Here is a 6,000-nt window from a genome sequence, read left to right as displayed (position 1 = left end):
GGAAAGAGGCATAGAGAGATAGAGGGTGGAAAGCTCAATGATTAAGTTTGCAGATGATATTAAGCTGTGGGGAAATGCGGGCACATCAGAAGATAGGGAAAGGATTCAGGATGACTTTGACAGACTGGTTTTATGCAGAATGGAATCAGATGAGGTTTAACAAGGTTCTCCTGTTGTAGGGTTCTTCATCTGGGTAAGATGAGCCTACACCATAACTACACGATGTGTGGTGGTCCACTGGCTGGCAAAGCTTCTGAACAGGACCTGGGAGTCGCAGTCGACCAGAAGATGAACACAAGCCAACACTGGGATGAGGTTGCCAGCAGGGCAAATAGAACTCTGGCGTACATTAGCCAATGTGTTGCCAATAGATCTAGGGAAGTGCTTCTTCTCTATTCGGTGTTGGTGACATCACAACTGGAGTACTGTGTCCAGTTCTGGGCACCACACTTCAGGATGGATGTGGATAAGCTCAAGAGGGTACAATGAAGGGCCACACATATGATTAGGGGCTTGGAGGAGAGGCCCTATGAGGAGAGACCCCAGGAACTGGACCTGTTCAGTCTGAGTAAAAGAAGACTGAGAGATGATTTGATAGCTGCTTACAAGTACGTCAGGGGTGAGCACCAAGATCTAGAGGAGCAATTCTTCATAAAGGCACCTCAAGGGAGGATGAAGACCAATGGGAACAAGCTAAGAGAGGGAAAAATTAGGTTGGATATAAACCCTCCCCCCAAAAAAACCCCAACTTCTTTTCCATAAGGCTAACTAAAATCTGGCACACACTCCCAGCGGAGGCAGTACAGTCACTATCCTCAGAGGTGTTCAGGATGAGGCTGGATAAGCCTTGTTGAGTTTGTTTGAGCCCAGTAGCTTCCTGCCCATGGCAGGGGAATGGACTTGATGATCTTGCAGGTGTCCTTCGATTCTATGATACTTAAGAAAATGCATAGATTATCTTTCTAGTGTCTCGTAGTGGTAGACTTTGAAGTCTGAACTGAAAAATTGCATGAAATGCTTGGGCCTACCCTTTCAGTTCTGATGGGATTCCTCATCTCACAATAATTTTGTATTTTTGTCTGCATACGTGAAAATCTAATATTATAAAAGCCTAAGTCTGTCCATCTGTCTGTCCGTAACACTGTATTCACACTCTGATTGGCTGACAAGCAGCCAATCATAGTGCGAACAAATGTTCCAACAGGAGCTGGTGGCAGTGGAGTGCTGCCATGGTTTCAGGGACACAGAGGATGGGGAGGCAAGGTCAGCTTTGGTGGCCTGGCCCCCTCTTGCCCTGCTCCCTGGAGGTTAGGGCAATGGATGGGTGAGGCCAGCACCCTCACCCCCCCATGCCCTGCTCCTTACAGGTTGTGGTGATGGAGCGGGGGGGCGAGGCCACTGGAGCTGGCCTTGCCACCCCCTTACTCCTTGCAGGTGACTGAAGTGGGGACACAGGGGGGAGCGGGATTGGGATTGGGATGTCATGGAGGGGGTGAGGCCACTGGCTCTGCCCTCAGCCTGCCCCTCCCCACTTCTATCACCACCACCTGAAGGCCCCATGCAGTGGCAATGGGGGGAATAGTGGGCATGCCACGGCAGCACCGGTGGGGGGAGGGGAGGAGTGGCCCCAGGCCCAATGCAGAGGAGGACCAGGCCTGAGGGTGGGGAGAAGTCATGCTGCTGCTGCAGGGGGAGCAGTGGGCCCGGACTGACCAGTGACAGTGGGAGGGATGGGAGGAGTGGGCTCTGAGCCGACGTGGTGGGGGGGAGGAGTGGAACTGGGCCTGGGGTGGGGATAAGGACCAAGCCTGAGCCAAGGGAGAAGCTGGCCCGCCATGGCAGTGAGGGGGGAGAAGCAGGCATGGCCTGATGTGGCAGTGGCTAGGTGAGGGGAGGAGTGGGCCTCCTCCCCCCCTCAGGTCTGGTCCCACTCCTCCCCCAGCCCCCTCTCCCTTGCTTCATTACCCCAAGCCTGCTGCTCCCATCCCCCTGCTGCCAGGTCAGCCTGGGCCCACTGCTCCCCCTGCCGTGGTGGCCCGGCTTGTCCCCAGCCTCGGGCCCACTCCTCACCCACATTGGGCCCAGGCTCACTCCTCTGCTTCTGCCACTTCCACTGGTGTGGCAGGGAGTGGGTCCAACACAGGGGGTGGGGAGCAGGCCTGATGCAGGGAGGGACCAGCGGGCCTGGCCCGATGTGACAGTAGTGCAGCTCCCCCCCCGCCCCCCGGTCGTGGCCCAGCTTCTCCCCACCCTCAGGCCCTGTCCTCCCCTGCATTGGGCCCAGGCCTGCTGCTCCCCTCCCTGCACTGCTGCAGATGGGAAGGGAGGAGTGGGCCCAGACGGGGCAGGGCACAGGGCTCCATCCCTGCCCACTCCCCCACATCATTCTTGATGGGCAATTGGCTAGTTGCCATAATAAAAGGCTATACAAAGATTCATGAAAAATACATATATGTACAATAGTTTTTTACCTAAGGATTTGACAAACTATATTTATTTTAATGCAAATACATATGAGGCTTCATCATACACTAATCTTCTATCAAATTTTATTTTTATATGTTACTGTTTCTGTGTTAGAGTTCAGAAAAACATCTGAAACAGTTTAATAAAAAGATTTCAAACATCACTGTTCATAGTAAGGCTGCCTTCCCTCAAATGCTTAATATGGTCTATATTGTTTTGCCTTTTTCTTTGTTTGTTATATGCAACTCATTACTGATCTTAAGGTCGAAACTCTAAATAATGATACAATTCTCAATTCAAGCCATAAGGTTGAAATTATGCTTAAACTATATAATCAATTTTTGGCAAAAATCTTAAAAGTCAGTTTTGTTGTACAGATTAACTGTCTCCTAAATTTGAAACAGTAGGATTTAAGCATTAACCTCATTCTAGGTTTTAGAGCAGGAGTTCCCATTAAGTATTTGTATCTGCTTTGCCTGTCAAATGCTACTATATGGTTTCAAAAAATGCCCGTTCTAATAAGGGCCAAATTTCAGCAATTTCTACAAGAATGAATGCCTATTACAATTAAGCCATTGGGTTCCCTCAGTAGTGGTAGAGGTTACAGTGTCATACCCTTTCTTTGCTGACATGATGGTCTGTGCTCAAACTTACAGATAATTGAAAAGGAATTACTTGCTTTATTTTATAGCATTTTTTTTCAGCTATTTAAGTTGGTCTAATAAAAGATACCATTTTCACCCAAAGAACCTTGTCTGCCTATGTCCTTGGACCAGCACGGCTACAACCTACACCCCTCTAACATTGCTTAATTTTATTATTTCAAAGATATCAAACAGTCCAAGCCATGCCATTCATGGTCTGTAGTTGGGCAACAAGTCTGTTGTTCAAAATATTGTTGTTTAGCTTTGTTTAGGACAGTTATAGCTTTCAATTCTAGGATCCTCCTTAATTCAGTGGACTTAAGAATGGGTACATCTGTGTTTCTATCAATTTTTCCCATCTGCAGTTTTTGAGATGTATTCTGTAATTTTCTGTCCTATTTTGTAATTTCTTGTCTCTAAGCTAAATATTTAATATCTTGAAGTCCTCCCCTTCTTCTCCCACCCCAAAATGGTGAGGGCAGCTGCTGCAAAGGGAAAGGATGAGTCTAATTTTACTCTGTTTAGATGATTGATTAATATTAACTGCCTTTCAGGATATGTCTAGATGTGTTCCAGTGTCTAGCCAAAACTTACATGATAGGTTCATGAATTATTCTTTATACCATCTTTCATTAGTATTTGATACCTCAGGAGGTAAGTTTGAAGTTCCCTTCTAAAATGGGATCTAGATAGTACATCAAATTGGTTATATTTCTCTCCACTCAACTGTATCCCTAGGGTATTACACTGTTCTGTGATTTGTTTTTTATATAGTGTTCCTTTCCAGCAGTCAACTGTTGGTGTTTCTCATTATGCTGGCAAACTCTAACTTTTTTCTAGATAACTTTCACTAGATAACTGTTCTAATAAACCATAATACCACAGGCTTCCCTGAGTAGTCTTCAGATATCAAAATATAGTAGGTCTACTATTTGGCTGACATTAGTAAGTGGTAGCAAGTCATCTTGCAAGTCTGCTGACTTACTACCACTTGCTAATATCAACCAAATAGCAAGTCTAACATTCTACCTCTGCCAGCGCTAAATTTCAAATCAGAAGGAAATCAAAAGTTGATAGGACACTAGTTCCTGACACTGACAAGGTACACAGAATAATATGAAAGACATTATATAAGAGCCCAATATTATTGTGATTGTATTTATCAATCTCTGACCAGTTTTTCATGCAGTTGATCATTTTGAGCTACTCCCTTGTTTATAAGATCTTGGAGGCATAGGCAGGGCATGGATTTCTCTCATAAGCACTAGCTTCATTTTGGGAATCTTACAATCTTAGTTCTTAAAATCTTAGTTCTTAAAATCAGACAATAAAAGATCAGGTCTTCTAAGCTACAATTATGGGACTCCTCAGTAGAGAATTGTTATTATAGAGAAGTTTGTTTATATTGTTATGCTTTTTCCAGAAATTGTTGATTAGTCATTTTTGCTTTTGTGGACAGAATCAAGGCATTTCAATGCATAAATTAGTGTATAGCTACATGGCATGTTTATACTAAGGAGAAATATTAGAATCAGAATATTAGGGACCCATCCAAGTATTCAGTAGACAGAGATGGAAGCAATATCTATAGTCAAGGTGGACTAATAGTTCTTTATTATAAACCCCTGTGTTTGGATACTTATTCCTTTACAAAATGTAACTGTTTAGCCTAACATTCATAGTTGGTCTTTCATTGTCAGGGGTCAGCAACCTATGGCCCTTGGGTTGGATCCAGACTGAAAAGGGCCATATGGGTCTGACGTGGGCTGCATTTTATTAAGGGCGTGCTAGTCTCCAGTTGTTTAAACCTGTCTGTGTTTTCCTAATGGCACACCAGTAACCTCCAGACAGCTGCTTCAGCTTGCAGTGGAGGGGAGCTCTTCCTCACTGGAGCCTCTGCTCACCCTTCCTGGAACAGCTAGAGGTGAGTGTGGGCTTATGGCATCAGCTAGGTTGCAAGCTGTGTCACACATTAGTAAAAGGTTCTAAACTTTTTAATATATTGTTATCTGTTATTTTTTTTCTTATATATGCAGATGATATTTTTAATGTATAAAGATTAAGGCATTTAACTTTTGCATATCAAGAACACATTCCTGATCAAAAGCAGTTCATCACTTTATCATTCCTTAAGCAGTAAAAGCAGAGAATCAAAGGAAATAAATACAATAAAAAACAAATGTTTATTCTTTTGGCTCATTTATGATGTAGTTTACGTTCTTTATGGTAGTAGCAATTTCCTGCATGCAGTCCATCAACACATTACAAGTTAAAAGCATTAGTAAGGAAGAGTCTACATTTATCTTTAGCTTGTGAATAATACACAAAATGCGGTGATGAGTTTGATTATACAAGTGTGCCATTTTTTCTCAGGAAAATATTGCAGATTCCATCATATGCTTGAGCAGGTCTAGCGCAGTATGAATTAAAAAGAATAAGAATAGCCTATATGAACAAAAACTGCGAAATAACAAGGCTTCTGTGAAAAATGGGTATCTGTATGCGAGCATCAAGGCTGCTCCGATGCTCTGTAATTACAACCCATCTAAGCAGACTTGTTCAATCAAGTCTTCTGGAGCATGGTAACGTGGTTCAACAAGCTTCAGATAAAGTACCCCCGCTGCCATTTTGAAGCACGGAGACGCTGATATATGAGATGTTCTGGGCGCTTTAATTACAATGGCTCTCGAAGCCGCTCTAATTAAAGCACTCCCCTGCCTTCCCCCTACCCCCCAGCATGTGTATAAATGCCCAGTAAGACTATCATGAAACTCCTGATGCAAGTAGTGCTAGAAATTCAGTTGTCCCCCTAACAGTTTCTCCACCATCCCTAATTACCAGATATGATTGTATGGTAACTAATAAACTGGGGTTCCAGTTTTACACACTT

Source organism: Alligator sinensis, unplaced genomic scaffold (genome assembly GCF_000455745.1).
Source record: "Alligator sinensis unplaced genomic scaffold, ASM45574v1 scaffold738_1, whole genome shotgun sequence".
Taxonomy (NCBI): Eukaryota; Metazoa; Chordata; order Crocodylia; family Alligatoridae; genus Alligator; species Alligator sinensis.
This window is presented reverse-complemented; position numbering follows the sequence as displayed.